At 40.6% G+C, this 18,361-nt stretch overlaps 1 non-coding gene and 1 pseudogene across 1 annotated transcript; both read left to right on the top strand.

The window, feature by feature from the left end:
* The first annotated feature begins 5,030 nt into the window (after window positions 1-5,030).
* LOC121481731 lies at window positions 5,031-5,136 on the top strand. The gene has a single exon (XR_005985389.1). It is a non-coding gene; the product is annotated as a U6 spliceosomal RNA (small nuclear RNA).
* A 10,208-nt stretch (window positions 5,137-15,344) lies between these two features.
* Window positions 15,345-15,445, top strand: LOC121481751 (annotated as a pseudogene).
* Window positions 15,446-18,361: the final 2,916 nt, after the last annotated feature.

Here is an 18,361-nt window from a genome sequence, read left to right as displayed (position 1 = left end):
GAAGACAAAACAAAACAAAAAACCCCCAAATATATAGCCTTCAGATAGTTTTGATGTGACTTATAGATGGTGTTAAAATACAAACAGTGAGGGGTAGATACTACACTTCCTCCCTCCACAGGGCTTCCTCCTGTCTAAGATGCTCCCTTGTTTATCTCCAACTCAAGTTTTGCAAAGTAAGCATATCTGAGATCACAGTTCAAGGGTGCCTTTGGTAAGAAAAGTCATTGATTTCCTAGTCTAGGTCAAATCTCCTTCCTACATCTTTTCTTTATAGAACTGGCCAGAGTGTAATTTTATACCTTTTTACATAGTTATTTCGTTTGAATCTGCTTTCCCACAAAATTGCGGGTCCCAAGAGGGGAAGGCCCTACTACTTTTTTTTTGCTCACCTTTGTGTCTCCAGGATCTAGCATAGTGCCTCACATATAGTAGGAATTTAAAAAATGTTTTGAAGATAAATATCACTCCTGGAATTATCTATAAATATAAGTTCTTTTTGTTGGACTTTAATATTTAAAAAAAAATTGTAGTTGAAAATTATGCTTGGGATCCCTGGGTGGCTCAGCGGTTTAGCACCTGCCTTCCCACAGGGCATGATCCTGGAGTCCCGGGATCAAGTCCCGCATCAGGCTCCCTGCGTGAAGCCTGCTTATCCCTCTGCCTGTGTCTCTGCCTCCCACTTTCTCTCTCTGTCTCTCATGAATAAATACATAAAATCTTAAAAAAAAAAGAAAAGAAAAATATGCTTTACACTTATTACAATAGAGTTAATGTGTGTTGGCAGCCTAGAGTTGAAGCTTGGTAAAATCCTAGTACTCTGACCTTCTGATTTGTTGGTAGCACTGACCTTAAAAATAATGAGTCCCAAATAGAAATTATATTTGAGACAAGCTACATTCTCCACGCTTCCTGCCGGGATAACTCTGAGGGCAACCAGTAGGCAATCAGGGATTGCTGACCTCTGTATAGTCTGTGAAATTATGGTAACTGCTCTTAAGATAAAATAAGCTTGTGTGCATTTTCTATTTCACTTAAAATAACAATTTTTTAAAGATTTTATTTATTATTTATTTATTTATTTATTTATTTATTTATTCATGAGAGAAACACACACACACACAGAGAGAGAGAGAGAGAGAGAGAGACAGGGACACAGGCAGAGGGAGAAGCAGGCCCCATGCAGGGAGCCTGACGTGGGACTCCATCCCAGGTCTCTAGGGTCACGCCCTGGGCTGAAGGCAGTGCTAAACCACCGAGCCACCCGGGCTGCCCAGAAATAACAATTTTAATTTGTTCTCAGGAAAGCGCTATGTCCACTCCAGTAGACTGAGTTTACTCTGATGGCCTAGCGCTCCTGGCTGATCTCCAATACAGCTGAGCCTGAAGTATCCCGGTGCTTTTCAGAACTAAGAGGCTAGTCTTTTATTTGGCTTCTCAGCAGACAAGATTATCTCATCAAAGAGAATATTTATTAATAAATTGGCATTTGTATTGTTCTAAATGGCTCCCGACTGAGCCGAGAGAATTAAAGATAGAAGAACTTCCGATTCTTTCTGATTCACCACAAGGGACAATAGAATGGATCCCTCCCAACATGAGGTTATTAATACGAGGGGGAAGGGTGCTTATTTACTGGGTACCAGTAGACAAAGGAATAAAGAAGAGCATCAATTCCTCATTCTCCCTAATTGCTTATGCTTCGCCCAACAGTGTTCTCCCTCAGGAGGGGAGAGGGGGTGGTGACTAGAAGTACTGACAGGAGTCCCTCCTGAACTACAGACTATTCCTGGCCTATTTTTAAAAGGAACAAAGCCACTGAGTTATCTATGGTTTCAGGATATCATCTAACAAGCAGGATGCACCAACAGGCGCCCACCCCCGGAGCACCCAGTCTCCTCTGCCACTGAGCCATCTCCCTTTTCCATATAAATAAGCTAACACCTGTCTTCCCCTTCTCATCTCTGAGGGCATGACTGTCACAAACAAGAACTTTCAGAATTCCTTTATGAAGGCTTAGACTCTTGTGAATTTGGTTATTTTGAGTCAACTCTCTGATCCTGATCCTCTTGGGTACACCGACCAAGCTCAGACTCTGGACTAGGAGGCCCCTGTTGGGGCATGTAACCAACTCCTCTGCATGTCACCCTCAGTTTATTTAGATGCAACCATGACAATTACAACAACATTCCATATATTTTAATAAACACCGTCCTGCTAGGAAGAGGTGGTAATGGTTTCTTTCTAGTTGGAGCTTTATTGTCTCTAAAGTGGGGGTCATGTCAACCTGAAGCTCTCCGGGGAGCATGCTGTTGGAACTGTTACCTGGAGTAGGCCTCTCAAAGATGGTTAAGAACCTTGCTCTTAAAAACAAACAAACAAACAAACAAAAACAAAAACAAAAAAACCTTGCTCTTCCCTGAAAGGAGGAGATGTTTGCTTTTACATACAGAATTCCCAGGCCCAATCAGCAGTTGCAAAAATCAAGAAGAAAGGATGTATTCAAAGAATTTTCTTGTTCTGTCTTTAGAGTACATGCCCCAGATAAAATGCTGTGGGCCATTCATGATAGTAGGACTATGCTGGGAGAAGCTCTAGTTAATAGGAAGATCCTTGGTTAATGAGGAAAATGGGTCCAGGGGAGCACTGAGGGGTCCTCTGCAGAGAAACAATGGGCCTCTTTGAAGCGCCCCTTGTTAGAGACCAACCCACTCCTGGGACTGAATTAGAGGTATTAAGGAATAGATTGTTTAAAAAAAGGGTTCAGTTGCAGTAATTACATGGGCAAAGAGTTTGAAGAAGAACAAATATGTATGACAATATTCCTCCTTGCTAGTAATCAGGGGGAAAAAATTCCAAAGAAAGTGCCTTCAGGATTCTGTTTGACCCTTCTCAAAAAAAGCAAGCAAAAAATAATATCCTCTATTACTGATGTGATTGTGATAAAATTGAGGTGAGAATACAGATGAAAACAAGAATACCATTTGGAAGGACACCTGGGTAGTTTAGTTGGTTGAGTGTCTGACTCTTGATTTCAGTTCAGGTCATGATCTCTGGGTCGTGGGATTGAGCTCCACATTGGGTTCTGTGCTGAGCTTGAAGCCTGCTTGGGATTTTCTCTCTTGCTCTCCCTCTGCCCCTCTCCTCTCACTCTCCCCTCAAAATAAATAAATCTTTAAAAAAAAATACCATTTGGAAAAGCAGAATGGTCATAACTAGCCATAATCTTTCCTTTAGTATACAATTCAATGGCTTTTAATATATTCACTGTGTATTTAACATATTTATTTTGTATAACCATTGCAACAATCTTGAAAGTCTGGAAGATATTAATATCCTTGAAGTTATTCCTGTGTCAATAAGTAATAGTACTAGTAGTTATAACTCTTGAGTTCTTTTTTTTTTTTAATTCAAATGTTTTTTTTTTAATTTTTATTTATTTATGATAGTCACACAGAGAGAGAGAGAGAAAGGCAGAGACACAGGCAGAGGGAGAAGCAGGCTCCACGCACCGGGAGCCCGACGTGGGATTCGATCCTGGGTCTCCAGGATCGCGCCCTGGGCCAAAGGCAGGCGCCAAACCGCTGCGCCACCCAGGGATCCCAACTCTTGAGTTCTAACTCAGGACCAAGCATTTTTCTTTTTTTAAAGATTTTATTTATTTATTCATTCGACAGAGAGAGAGAGAGACAGTGCACAAGCAGGGAGAGCAGCAGAGAGAAAGGGAGAAAAGCGGACTTCCTGCTCAGCAGGGAACCTGATGTTGGGCTGGATTCCAGGATCCCAGGATCATCACCTGAGCCGAAGGCAGACACTCAGGTGCCCTGGACCAAGCATTTTTCAAGTGAAGTATCTCACAATTCTCTTAACAATCCTATGAGGAAGGTAGTATTAGTGACCTTATTTTATAAAGGAAATATTGAGACAGAGAAGAAATTTGCCCAACGTACCACAGACAGTCATAAAACTAGTGTTAAAAAACGACATTCTCTTTCCAGAACCTGCACTTTTAACTACAACACTATAAGGCAATGGTACAATTAATGTAAAAAAGCTCCATGTAGGAAGAATCAACTGCAAAGTTCTGTAAGGTCCAAAAAGGAATACATAATAAGTTTAATAAATTGTGGTAGGTCCACTAGCCAGCCACAATAAGGAAAAAAAGTAGAGCCCGTAGAATCAAAGAAAATAGGAGATTCTTGTAGTGGCTATTGGATGAATGAATAAACCAGCCCCTGCCGTAGTCCATTTCTGGCCCCAAATGATCATCAGTTGTTGTATACCCAGGGCCACGCCCCATGTCTCCACTCACAGGGCTTGCCCAATGCCTGTGGGAAGTGAAGGCTCCTCCTCCCTGGGTGAGCCATAGGCAAGTGACTCTGGAATCAGGCTCCATCTGAGCCGGGAGCCTTGGCCGTGGAGTTGGTCCCCACAAAATTTTGATGGCGTCTTCTGTGTATGCAAAAGATTGAAAAGACACCTGCATGTAGACAAAACTTGGCAGATGGGATGCAAAAATATAAATAGTTGCAATGTTTGTTGGGAGAATTATAGTTACTTGTTTAAAAAAATTTTTTTTCCATATTGTTATACTGACTTTTCAGCAACATTTTGTTTTTAAGAAAGGGGATCTTGACCTTCGTCTTGATGTTCTTAAGACAAAAATCCAATCAGGGACGCTTGGTTTGAGCGTCTACCTTCAGCTCAGGGCATGATCCCGGGGTCCAGATTCAAGTCCCACATCGGGCTCCCTGCGGGGAGCCTGCTTCTCCCTCTGCCTCTGTGTTTCTCATGGATAAATAAATAAAATCTTTTTATTATTTATTGTTTTTTAAAGATTATTTATTTATTTATTACTTCATTAGAGAGAGAGAGAGGCGGAGACACAGGCAGAGGGAGAAGCAGGCTCCAATGTGGGACTCAATCCTGGGACTCCAGGACCACATCCTGGGCCAAAGGCAGGCGCTAAACCGCTAAGCCACCCAGGGATCCCCAAATCTTTTTTTTTTTTTTTTTTTTTTAAGAATTCAATGCTCGCTTTGGTAGCACATATACTAAAATTGAAACGATACAGAGAAGATTAGCATGCCCCCGCACAAGAATGACACGCAAATCCGTGAAGTATTCCATATTTAAAAAGAAAATAAAAAATAAAAAGAATTCATTTTCTAAGGAATATCTTACTCAGGACTATTTAACTGTTCTAATTTCTGGTGTTATACCTGCTTAGTTCCACCTTACGGAAAAAACCTTTTGGATGTTAAAGGGTCTGAGCACGGTTCAGGTGAGCACAGAAGCTGGGAGTAGGGAAGGGAAGAGTCATATCCCCTCAACCTGGAGCATCCAAATGCAGGGCTATCTTCTACCCTTATCTGAGACCCGTTCATCCAATCATCTATTATCTCAACAAATTACTTACACTACTTGTGCTATGAATTATTTTGGGTATTAGGGTTATAGCAGTAAACAAGACAAAGTTCTTGTTCTTACCTAGCTTACAAAGCAAGTACTAATGGATATATAAAATAATAGGAAAATCAAACAGGAAGGGAGATAGACAGTGAAAGCAGCATTGGTTTTACATAAATTGTTTGAGGAAAGCTCTACCTAAGTTAATGACTGATTGGAGCTTGGAATGAAGAGAGAGTTTAAGCCAGGCAAATGCTTGGGGGAAAAGCATTCCAGGCAGAAGGAACAGCAGGTCTCTGGAGGTGAGAGTCTGCTTTTTGCGCTCATGAAACAGCAGGAGGCCAGTTCACTAGACTGTAGTAAAGACAGAGAGAGCAGGAGAGCCTCAACCCTGGACGTGAGTGAGGCTGGAGGCTGGAGGCTGGGTATACCAACAAACAGAAAAGATGGTAACACGGAAGGTAGTGAATTGTCAGAAACTGAGTGTGTTTTGGCAATGGGATTGGATGTGGATTATAAGTGAAAGAGAGGAGGGAACGATGACTCCAAAGTTTTTGGTCTGAACAATTGGGTAAATGTAATGTCATTTACAGAGACAGGAAACCCTGGGAGATGCAGTTTTTTTTTTTTTTTTTTTTTTTTTTGTGGGGCAAGGAGGGTTTGGTAGGTGGTTCATTTTAGACATGTTAAATTTGCAATGACTGTTGAACAATCGAGTAGAAATGTTGAGGAGGCAGTTGCAAATACATGTTTGGAGTTTAGGAAAAAAAGGCTTGAAAGCCTTTTTAATAATATATATATATTATATAAATATATAAGTGTTCAGTATACAGATTTTATTTATTATATTATGGAAAATTTTTAAGCATATACAAAAGTAGAGAGAATAATATGATGGATATCTGTGTACCATCACTTAGCTTTATCAATGATTAATATTTTATTAGTCTTGTCCCATCTTTCCTCATTCCTCCCTAGGCTGGAGTATTTTATTTTATTTTATTTTATTTTATTTTATTTTATTATTTTATTTTATTTTATTTTTATTTATTTATTTAAGTAATCTCTAACCCCAGTGTTGGGCTCTATCTAATTCATGACCCTGAGATCAAGAGTCACACACACCCACCTAACAAGCCAGCCAGGTGCCCCCAAGCCTGGAATATTTTAAAGCAAATTCTGGATATTTCCTGTTCTTCCCGTAAATACTTCAGTAGGTAATAGACCATTTTTGAAGTCATGGGGCCAGATGATATTACCCAGGGAACATGCATAGAAAAGAGTTATGAAGACCAACTCATGACACTCTGCCTTTAGAAGTTAGAAAGAACAAGCTAAGGGAACTGAGTAGCAGCAGGTGAGGTGCAGGGAAAGTGTTAGGAGTGTGAGGTCTTAGAAGCCTAGTGAAAAATGGGTTTTAAGAAGAAGGGTCTGATCAATTGTGCCAAATGCTGTTGAAAAGCCGAGAGACATGAGGACTGAGAGGTAACCCTTGGATTTCAGCAAAGTGGCAATTATCAGTGACCTTGAGGAGAGCACTCTAGGGAGTTCTAGGAATATGAGCTTGATTAAAATGTGTTCAAGAGCAAATGAGAGGAGAGGCAACAGAGACTTGAAGTAAATACAACTTTACAAGGGATCTTTTTTCTGCAAAGAGGAGCTGGGAAATAGGGCAATCACCAGAGGAAGGTACAAAGTGCCAAGGAGGTATGTTTTTATGATAGGGGAAATTACAGCATTATTTATATGCTCATGGAAACACTCAAGTAGGGAGGGACATTCTGATGATAAGCAAGTGAGAGGGAATAAATTAATGAGCTAAGTCATGGAGTAGATAAGAGAAGTGGGATCTAGGGTTTTAGACCACTCAATTCAATAGCTAAAGGAAATTCTAAAGACCCCAGGCCTTGACTCTTGTGGCCGGGTGGGTCCGAGACAGAGGCATACCTTCTTTCTTATCAACACTGGTTCTGAGGAAAGAACATCTTCACCCAGAAAATGTCTGGGGCTTATTGTTGAGATAGACAGGATCTTCTCCCACTAACTGGAGTCATTTGGCTATGTCTTATCCATTGTAGAATCTACATCTATCTAGTGACTCCTTGTGTAAATAGTTCCTGTGCCCAGCCTCAGCTAGCCAGAGATGAAGGTCTCCCCAAGAATTGGCAATACAGATCACATATTAAGAATAGAAAGTATTTTTGTCTCCCTTTATAGCATTCATTTTGTCCAAGGAAGCTGACTGTAAATCACAGGTTATTTGGCCACAGTGATAGTCCAGGGGTGGGCATGCAATCTAATACAACCATGCTGGGAATGATTTTTAGGAATGCTGGGATCAAAGACTCCCTGTTTTCTGTAAGACGTGAAAGATAAAGTGTGTAACCCTGAAAGTATGGACATCAATCTTGGGGTAACAAAAGAAATTGTGGGTTTTGTTGTTGTTTTTAAAGATTCTTTTTTTTTTTTTTTTTTTAATTTATTTATGATAGTCACAGAGAGAGAGAGAGAGGCAGAGACACAGGCAGAGGGAGAAGCAGGCTCCATGCACCGGGAGCCTGACGTGGGATTCGATCCCGGGTCTCCAGGATCGCGCCCTGGGCCAAAGGCAGGCGCCAAACCGCTGCGCCACCCAGGGATCCCGATTCTTTTTTTTTTTTTAAGATTTTATTTATTCATGAGAGACAGAGAGAGAGAGAGAGAGAGAGAGAGAGAGAGAGAGAGAGAGAACAGACACAGGCAGAGGGAAAAGCAGGCTCCATGTAGGGAGCCTGATATGGGATTCGATCCCGGGTGTCCAGGATCACGCCTTGGGCTGAAGGTGGCACTAAACCACTGAGCCACCCGGGCTGCCCAAAATTATTCTCCTTCTCCTTCTCTTTCTCCTTTCTTCTTTCTCCTTCTCCTCCTTCTTCTTCTTCTTCTTTTTTTTTTTTAAAGTAATCTCTACACCCAACATGGGGCATGAACTCATGACCCTGAGATCAAGAATTGCATGCTCTGCTGAGGGAGCCAGCCAGGCGCCCCAAAAAGAAGGTAGTTTTAATGAAGTCGGCATTTTAGAAGGCAGGGACTAAGGGATTAAATGAAATTAGATCCTCGTTGAGTTGTTGCAAAAAGCTGTCAGCATAGCTCTAAAAATCTAGATATGTGGAATAATAAATTTTCTTTATTGCTTAAGCCAATTCAAGTTGGATTTTTCATTACTTGCAACCAAAAGCATTCCAACTGAAGCACAAAGAAAGGCACAGTTCCTTACTGGGTTATTCACTTATTAAACATGTTCAGTTTTAGTAGATGTGCTGCTGAAGCAAGCACAAACATGTTCATATTACAGTTTTGTGTGCCATGCACTAGGGATACAGTAGTAAACAAAGAAAATTGTGTCCTCACAGTCTGAAAACCCTAACCCTCCCAGCTACCTTTTCCTTGAAGAGCTTTGGCCCTTAGTTCTTAGTGTGAGCTCTAGTGATCAGCTCTTCTCTCTTCCTACAGCTACCACCTCCCGCCTTCACCGCATGGGACTTTTTCCAGCCAATTTTGTCTCAAAGTAGGCTTATCTTCCCAGTTTTCCTTGTTTTTGTCACTGTGTCAGTTGGGGATCAATCAGAGTAACAGAAACTACTCTAGATATTTTAAGCAGGAAGGAGTTTATTTCAGGAAAATAGCTGTTTTACCAAACCATTAGAAGAGCTGGAGGATTGAAAGTCAGGAAAAGTCATCCTTTGCTCTCAGATTCCCCACTAGATTCCAGAGTCAGAAGTGGGCAGTTTGTGGGAAAATACCTGGAAGCCACTGCAAAACCTCTTACCTTCTTGTTGCTGCCTGAGCAACAATAATGTATGGCTGCTGCTTCTTGTTTTTTTGTTTGTTTGTTTGTTTGTTTGTTTTTTGTTTTTTGTTTTTTGTTTTGCTTCTATCCATATCTTCTGAATGATTGGCTGGCACTAACCTGAACTTCACTGGGAAGGGATTTTGGAAAATATAGATCCCAAATTTCCAGTCCTTGTGATATGGGATAACACAGAGGAGGGTGAATTTCCAATAGACAATCTGGCAAAAGAAGACAATCCACAAAAGGAGGAACCTAACTGCTTCCTTTTAAAGGTCTATCTGCTAATCACAGCCTAGATGTTTTCTGAAGACATTGAGGATTTGCCTGGAGCAGGCTCCTGGAGGGGATGTTTAGCCTCAAAAAAAAAGCAGATCAGATCTGCATAAAAGGTAGTGTGGGTGGGGAACAACAGCTTTATTCTCGGATGATTCATGTTGTGTACTCCACCTTCATGATGGAGTTAGTTATAGAGGTCCTTGGACGGCCTGCCTACTCCCCAGGAAACTTCTAAGGAAGCCTGCCTGATGATAATGATGCATACCTCCTGTTCACATAGAATTCAAGGTTAAAGGATAGGTCTATTGAAAAAACACACAGGCAGAGGAAACTCGGGCTAGCTCTCCCTATAGGAATATGAGTGGGCAACCAGGCATCCACAAAATAAAAAAAAGCAAGCAAACAAAGCAATTTCTCCATAAAGGAATGAGGCTTGTCATCATAAGTAATGAATGTCTTCAAAGTTTTGAGGGAATAATTATTTAACCCAGAATTGGTTTTTTTTTTAATTTTTTAATTTATTATTTATGATGGTCACACACAGAGAGAGAGAGGGGCAGAGACATAGGCAGAGGGAGAAGCAGGCTCCATGCACTGGGAGCCTGATGCGGGATTCAATCCCAGGTCTCCAGGATCGCGCCCTGGGCCAAAGGCAAGCGCTAAACCGCTGCGCCACCCAGGGATCCCTAACCCAGAATTGTTAAGGAGCAATAGAGCCAGACATTAGTTAAAATCAGTAAAGGCAGATTTGATTCAGTACTATTGCAATAGAGCAGAAAGGCTTCAGTAAAACTGAGCTGAACTCCAAATACAAGAAAGACAGCTGGTGATTTAAAAGCAATGAGCAAAGTGGGGTGGGGGAAAGTGGGAACAGAGTCAATGGAGTGAAAATTATTAAGAGAACTCAGGAATAAGGAGATTCTTTATTCTTTTTATTTTCTTAAGATTTTATTTTTGAGGGATGCCTAAGTAGCTCAGCAGTTGAGCACCTGCTTTTGGCTCAGGGTGTGAACCCGGGGTCCTAGGATCGAGTCCCACGTTGGGTTTCCTGCATGGAACCTGCTTCTCCTTCTGCCTGTATCTCTGCCTCTCTCTCTGTCTCTCATGAATAAGTAAATAAAATCTTTTAAAAATTTTTATTTTTGAGTAATCTCTATATCCAACATGGGGCTCAAACTTTATCCTGAGATCAAGAGTCTCTGACTGAGCCAGCCATGGCACCTGGGACTCCTTTATAAACTTGTCTAACAGGATTCTAGCTAAAAGTAGGCCAAGAACTTAGACATCAAGGGTGTGGAATGAGGAGCTTGATTAAGTATCAATGGTGATCAGATATCAATGGAATTTTTTTTAAAGATATCAATGGAATTCTTGCCAAACTGATTTATCAGGATTCTTGCTAAAACTGGACTGTACAGGCTGAGGACAGATCCTAAGAATGAGGCAAATAATTGCATAGGTTGTATTTCCAAAGTTGTGTTAAAACACATGCATTTGGGCCCTAGTACTCGTCCTAGGTGGGACTGTCATGTTCAAAAACAGTGACAAAAATGGCCATTCAGAACTCAGTAGGATGTCAGAAACCCCTTAAAAATTACAGATAGGGGACTCCTGGGTGGCTCAGTGGTTGAGTGTCTGCCTTTGGCTCAGGTCATAATCCCAGGGCCCTGAGATTGAGTCCCGCATCGGGTTCCCCACAGGGAACCTGCTTCTCCATCTGCCTGTGTCTCTGCCTATCTCTGTGTCTCTAATGAATAAATAAATAAAATCTTAAAACAACAAATTCCTTAGAGACTTAGGCTATCCCTAAGGCACTCCCAACTTAAAAGGACATAATCAGTCACTCTTCATAAATCCCAGTGCAACTCTCTTCTGCCCAGAGGTCCTGTCCCCATGCTTCAATAAAACCACCTTTTTTGCACTGAAGATGTCTCAAGAATTTTTTCTTAACTGTTTACTCCTGAACCCACCAACACTTCACATCAATAGATATACCCCTTTGTTAGATACCATCTAACAAAGAGGACCACGTAGGATTTAAGTAGTAGAAGTGTAAGACCAGGCTAATTTAAAAAGTTTGGGAGGAAAAAAAAAACTTGGAGAAAAAATAAAAGATCCATAAGGTCCTGATACATGGAAGGCTCCCTTGTGAGTTGCAAAATTTTAATGACCTGGGAATATATTTTCATCACGAAAGGTCTAATCACACTACTTGGTTCTCCTGTTAATATTTGTAGAATTATAATATGGTAAGTGTTGGGTTTTGGTGTTTTATTTTTAGTCAATCTATATACAAATTAATTTAGTATTTAATTTAGTAACAAAAATAATATAAATGTTATATTTACAATAAGTAATAAAAATTTAGAGGTGGAGAGAAGTAAAAGAAGGGGAAATTTGTTAATTTCTTTATCTTTTACTGTGGAGAGATACAGTTTAAAATCAACAAACCAATAAATTAAACTGAAGAAATCATGATAAATATCAGGAAAATGAAACAGCAGAAAATGCTAACAGAATTGCCTCTAGGGAGTAAAATCTAATAAATGGGGAGGAAGAAAGGCCTTATTTTCTTTTTCATGCCTTTCTTAGAAATTCAACATTGTGTGTGTGTCTGTATCTGATAAGAAATATCAAAAGCTTTAAAAGTTGTCTCAATGTTACAAAGAAAAAAGAAAGGGATGATATTCCTTTCCATTGGGCAAGAAGAAAGCATTTTTCTCAAAAGTTTTCTAACGTAGACAGCATGTCTAATAAAACTTTTTCATTTTTATGAATCATTTTTGTAGCTCCCAATAGTTAATAGACCAATACATTTTTTTTAAGATTTCATTTATTCATCTGAGAGAACAAACACAAGGGGTGAGGAGGGGCAAAGGGCAAGGGAGAGCCAGACTCCCCACTGAGCAGGGAGCCTGAGCCAAAGGCAGATGCCCAACTGAGCCACCCAGGTGCCCCTCTTTTTTTTTTTTAAGTAATCTCTTCACCCGACATGGGGCTTGAACTCACAACCCCAAGATCCCTCAAGAGTTGCATGCTTTATGGGCTGAGCCAGGCAGGTGTCCCCAAACCAAGAAATCTCGGTATTACTTTTATCCATTGCTGCCATCAGGTAATGGTATCGTGATCTTTTTTCATGGCTCAGATAATGGAAATAGGTTATTTCTCAGTCTGAGAGAATTCACTGTAAGTGGCCACTTGGTAAATTCTCTGTTCATTTTATTGAAAAGCCAGTACGTTCTAAATCTGGATTATTAATACGTATGATGTGTTTTTAATAGCAGGCAACTTGGGGTGCCTGAGTGGCTCATTCAGCTAAATGCTTTGAGTCCTTTGGCTCAAGTCATGACCCCAGGGGCCTGAGATCGAGCCCTGCATCGGGCTCCCTGATCTGTGGGGAGCCTGCTTCTCCTTCTCCCTCTGCCTGCCGCTCCCCCTTCTTGTGCTCTTTCTCTTTCTCTGTCAGGTAAATAAGTAAAATCTTTAAGATAATAGCAAGAAACCTAATTAAAAATTTTTCATTTACATAAAGCAGTTTCATTTCTTGTATGCAATAATAATAATAACAACACACAACTGAAACCTATGAGCAATTCAGATTCTATTCCATGTTCCCACTGTTCCTTGTCTGTTCAGGGAATGGATATGTATCTTACTAACTTTCAGTACTCTTTGAGGTCACACTGAATTTCAGGCTCTGTAAGTTCTCACTTACTGTTACAATATTAATAAGCTTCAGAGGCTGTTTATTAAAATAACAATTTGGTGTTGACTTAAATTGGAAGAACTCTACTTGTCTCTTACTGAATGGTTCCTCCTAAAACCAAATCCAGAGGAAGTAAGAACTCTATTGGTGCCTTTCTACACGGATACTTTGAACTATTTGATTAAAAAGTGTTTGGGTCGGGGATGATTGTTTTAATCTCTTTGTGGTTTTCATTTGCCTTTATTGTGATTATTTCAAGACATCTTTCCACATTAATAATTCCATTTCCAGCCATGTCTACTCTACTCCTTGCTTTTTTGATGTATTTATTAGCTCTATAATGATATTGTTTCAGTCTGGCTTTGTTGGATGTGCAATTTCTCTATTCATCTCTTTCAGTTGTTTAATTATCTCATTTTTGAGTTTTTAAAATTATTTATTTATTATTATTATTATTATTTTCATTTTTGAGTTCTTAATCGAGCTCATTTTCTTTGTAGGTTATCCTAGAATTCAAAGCACTTGGGGTGAACGCCTTTGATTTCTCTCCTTGCCTCCTAAATTCCTTGCCACTTTATCTGAAACCAACTTGGTTTTCCTAATGAACTGCAGCTTGAGGGCTGTAATTTTATGCCGTATGCACTTTTTCTTTCTTTCTTTTTTTATTTATTTATTCATAGAGATGCAGAGAGAGAGAGAGAGAGAGAGGAGGCAGAGACACAGGCAGAGGGAGAAGCAGGCTCCATGCAGAGAGCCTGATGTGGGACTCAATCCCGGGGCTTCAGGATCACGCCCTGGGCTGCAGGCGGCACTAAACCGCTGCGCCACCGGGGCTGCCCTGCACTTTTTCTATTATTTATAAGCTTGTCTGAAAGAGAGGAGGGCAGAACTCAGGGGCAACGGTAGGCACCCTTTATTAGAATACCTACATTCCTCTATGTCTTCCATGTTTTCTGAAATTTTAGGAGTCTGTTTCAGAGTTCACTCTACTAGGGGTTGTTGTATCCCATTCCAACCGAAAAGGGCCTCAGTCCTTGGAACCCTCTCTCTCAATTAAGTATTAGCTCTCCTGGACTCATCACAGCCACCTAAAACACCTAGCCTGCTCTCCACTTCTCATTGCACCTTCTCCCGGATAGTCATTTTCACTTCTCTGGAGAGAAGAGGTTGAAGATAAAGACACTACTTAATTCTCTTCTCTCTTGGAATAGACGTGCATATGTATGCATTGATTCCGAAGATTTTGTGAACCTAGCAATACGGATTTTGATGGAATGGAGGCAGGACTGGAAGCCTTAATTTACTCCAGACCAGAATATTCTATTTCTTTCTTTCACTGTTGACATTTAAGATACTGAGTTGTGGCCCTTTGTTCCCTGTGGATGAAATTTTAACTTTCTTAGGTATTGGCGGAAACAGAGCCTATGAGAAAGTTTTATTTCGTTATCTTAATCAAAAAGTATAATAATTTTTAAAGAGATTTTATTTATTTATTTATTCATGAGAGACACAGGGAGAGAGGCAGAGACATAGAGGGAGAAGCAGGCTCCATGCAGGGAGCTCAATGTGGGACTCGATCCTGGGACCATGTCCTGACCCAAAGGCAGACACTCAACCGCTGAGCCACCCAGGCGTCCCAAACAGTATAATAATTTTTGATGTATATATACATTATACACTTTTTCATTATATATTTGATGTATGTACATCTTAATTTTTTTCTGACTATAAAAGTTAAGGTATCTCTATCAAACCATTATGATGTACACCTTAAGCTAATACTGTGTCGTATGTCAATTATATCAATAAAACCGGGGCGGGGGGGGGGAGAAAATAAAAGTTATGTATCTTTTGTTGTAAAAATTCAAGCCATACTTACGTATAAAAAGTAAAAAGTGGTGGGGCACCTGGATTGCTCAGTGAAGCGGCTGACTCTTGGTTTCAGCTCAGTTCATGATCTCAATTGTGAGATCAAGTCCCGAGTCAGGTTCCATGCTCAGCACAGAGTCTGCTTCTCTCCTTCCTCTTCCCCTGCTAGCATGCACGTGTGTTCTCTCCCTCTCTCTCAAATAAATAAATAAATAAATACACATTAAAAAAAAAAAAAGGTAAAATGTGGTGCTTACTTCTGTAGCACATATGCTAAAATTGGAACAATACGGAGATTAGCATGGCCCCTGCACAATGACTTACGAATTGGTGAAGCGTTCCTCCCCTCCCAAAAGTGAATAGTGAAAACTCTGTTGCCGGGATCCCTGGGTGGCGCAGCGGTTTGGCGCCTGCCTTTGGCCCAGGGCGTGATCCTGGAGACCTGGGATCGAATCCCACATCGGGCTCCCGGTGCATGGAGCCTGCTTCTCCTTCCACCTGTGTCTCTGCCTCTCTCTCTCTCTCTGTGACTATCATAAATAAATAAAAAAATTAAAAAAAAAAAGAAAACTCTGTTGCCTTGCCAGCGCTTTAGCAATTCAGTGAAAATTAGAAATTCAGTGAAAAATCTAGAAATACGTGAGTAGATGTTTTAAGAACAGCTTTATTATGGTAGGTTTTACATACAATAAAATTCACCCATTTCATGTGTATGATCCAATGATCTTTTAAAAAGATTTTATTTATTTATTCATGAGAGACATAGAGAGAAGCAGAGACATAGGCAGAGGAAGAAGCAGGCACCTTGAAGGGAGCCCAATGTGGGACTCAATCCTCAGACCCGGGATCAGGACCTGAGTGGAAGGTAGACGCGCAACCGCTGAGCCACTCAGGCATCACTGATCCAATGATTTTTAATAAACATAGAGTGGTACAAATGCAACCATCACTGTAACATATATACTTTTTGCAAAAATAAATAGTAACTTTCTTTGTTCCTAATCTATTCTCCCAATCTAATAAAGGGGCACCTGGTTGGCTCAGCTGGTGAAGCATTTGACTCTTGATCTCAGGGTCATGAGTTCAAGCCCCACATTGGGTGTAGATTACTTAAGGAAAAAAAAACAAAAACAAAAACAAAAAACTTTAAAACGTACTTACCAATGCCCCCAGGATGCTAAACAGGGTTAGGAGGCTACTTTTTTATGTTTTTATTTTTTATTTATTTTTTTTAGGAGGCTACTTTTTCAATTTGTAGATTTTATTTATTTATTTGACAGAGAGAGAGAGAGAAAACACAAGCAGGGGGAGGTGCAGGCAGAGGGAGAAGCAGACTTTTTGCTTAACCAGGGTGAGAGCCCAATGCAGGGCTTTGATCCCAGAACCCTGGGATCATGACCTGAGCTGAAGGCATATGCTTAACTGAATGAGCCACACAGGTGCTCAGGGAGGCTATTGTTGAGAGCTTTGGGGTAGATCTGTTCTTGCCAGTTGAGCTACCTGACTTCCAAATTTCGGCTGGGTTTATTCCACTTTTTTATATCAGTGAAATTTGCTATTGTAATTTAATTAAATTTTTGAAAATGTAAGCATAAAAAGATGTTTCTATGAAAACTAAGTTGAATGCTTTGGAAAGACTAGTTAAAAGCAAAATGATGAGGGACTCCTGGGTGGCTCAGAGGTTTAGCACCTGCTTTTGGCCCAGGGCGTGATCCTGGAGTCCAGGGATCAAATCCTATGTCGGGCTCCCTGCATGGAGCCTGCTTCTCCCTCTGCCTGTGTCTCTGCCTCTGTGTGTGTGTGTTTGTGTCTCTCATGAATAAATAAAATCTTAAAAAAAAAGAAAGCAAAGTGGTGAAAACTTCTAAGTTAGGTATTGATGAGAATTCTGTGATTGTAAGAACTACACACGTCTAGAAAAACTTTGCATTCAGATTGCTTTACCAGTGCCCTCCACTTAATGCCCCACTTTAAAGAAACATTGAAAAAAATGATGGGTGATTTGTTAAAGGCAAGAAGTACAAATCATCTAAGAAACACTTCAGCCAGTGGCCCCATAATCACAGAAAAAGCCTGAGGTTATTTCAAAAGATTGATGAAGCAATTTACATTCACAAGTCTTTTTTTTCCCCCCCACAAGTCTTAAATTTAAGGAAAACAGAGTGGCTTATAAAGTTACTTTTTTTTATTTTTTATTTTATTTATGATAGTCATACAGAGAGAGAGAGAGAGGCAGAGACACAGGCAGAGGGAGAAGCAGGCTCCATGCACCGGGAGCCCAACGTGGGATTCGATCCCCGGTCTCCAGGATCGCGCCCTGGGCCAAAGGCAGGCGCCAAACCGCTGCGCCACCCAGGGATCCCTAAAGTTACTTTTTTTTAAACTTACTTTAAAAAAAATAAACACAACTGTATACTGTATAATGCTTTACAATTCTGCATTTCTATTGATTTTTTTCAAGTAACAACCAACCACCAGGCCCAACAGCATCAGATAAAAAGGGCTTCAGGTGGGTGTACAACCACTTTTTCCTTTACCCTATACAGAGGACTTTTTCATGTAGCTATATAAAAGTCTATCTTATCCTTTATTTTTTTATTTTTTTTTATCTTTTTTTTTTATCTTATCCTTTATATATCCTTTTCTGTGTCTCATGAATAAATAAATAAAAACTTAAAAAAATAATAAAAATCCAACAGATATTCGTGTCAGTCTAAAAGCCCTGCCCTTTCTTGCAAAACACCCCATTCCTTTCCACCTCTCCGTCTTGGCTCATTCCATTCCTCCTGCATTTCATCTCTGCCTGTAGAAATCCCACATTTCCTTCACGATCCAAGACAAATACCCCACACCAGGTCATTCGTAGCGCTGGCTGGAAATGACCTGTCTCCTTCCATTTTCTTTTCTTTTTAAATATTTTATTTATTTATTCATGATAGACACGGGGGGGCGGGGCAGAGACACAGGCAGAGGGAGAAGCGGCTCCAAGCAGGGAGCCCAAAGTGGAACTCGATCCCAGGACCCTGGGGTCACGCCCTGAGCCAAAGACAGATCCTCACTTACTGAGCCACTCAGGTGCCCCACGTGTGTCTAGGCATTTATTTATTTTTTGTCTTTTTAAAGATTTTATTTATTCATGAGACACACAGAGAGAGAGGCAGAGACACAGGCAGAGGGAGAAGCAGGCTCCATGCAGGGAGCCCGATGGGGGGACTCGACCCCCGGTCCCCAGGATCACGCCCTGGGCCGGAAGCAGGCGCTAACCC

This window comes from Vulpes lagopus, chromosome 23 (genome assembly GCF_018345385.1).
Source record: "Vulpes lagopus strain Blue_001 chromosome 23, ASM1834538v1, whole genome shotgun sequence".
Lineage (NCBI taxonomy): Eukaryota > Metazoa > Chordata > Mammalia > Carnivora > Canidae > Vulpes > Vulpes lagopus.
Note: the sequence above shows the minus strand (reverse complement) of the source record. Positions and strands in the feature narration are given on the sequence as shown.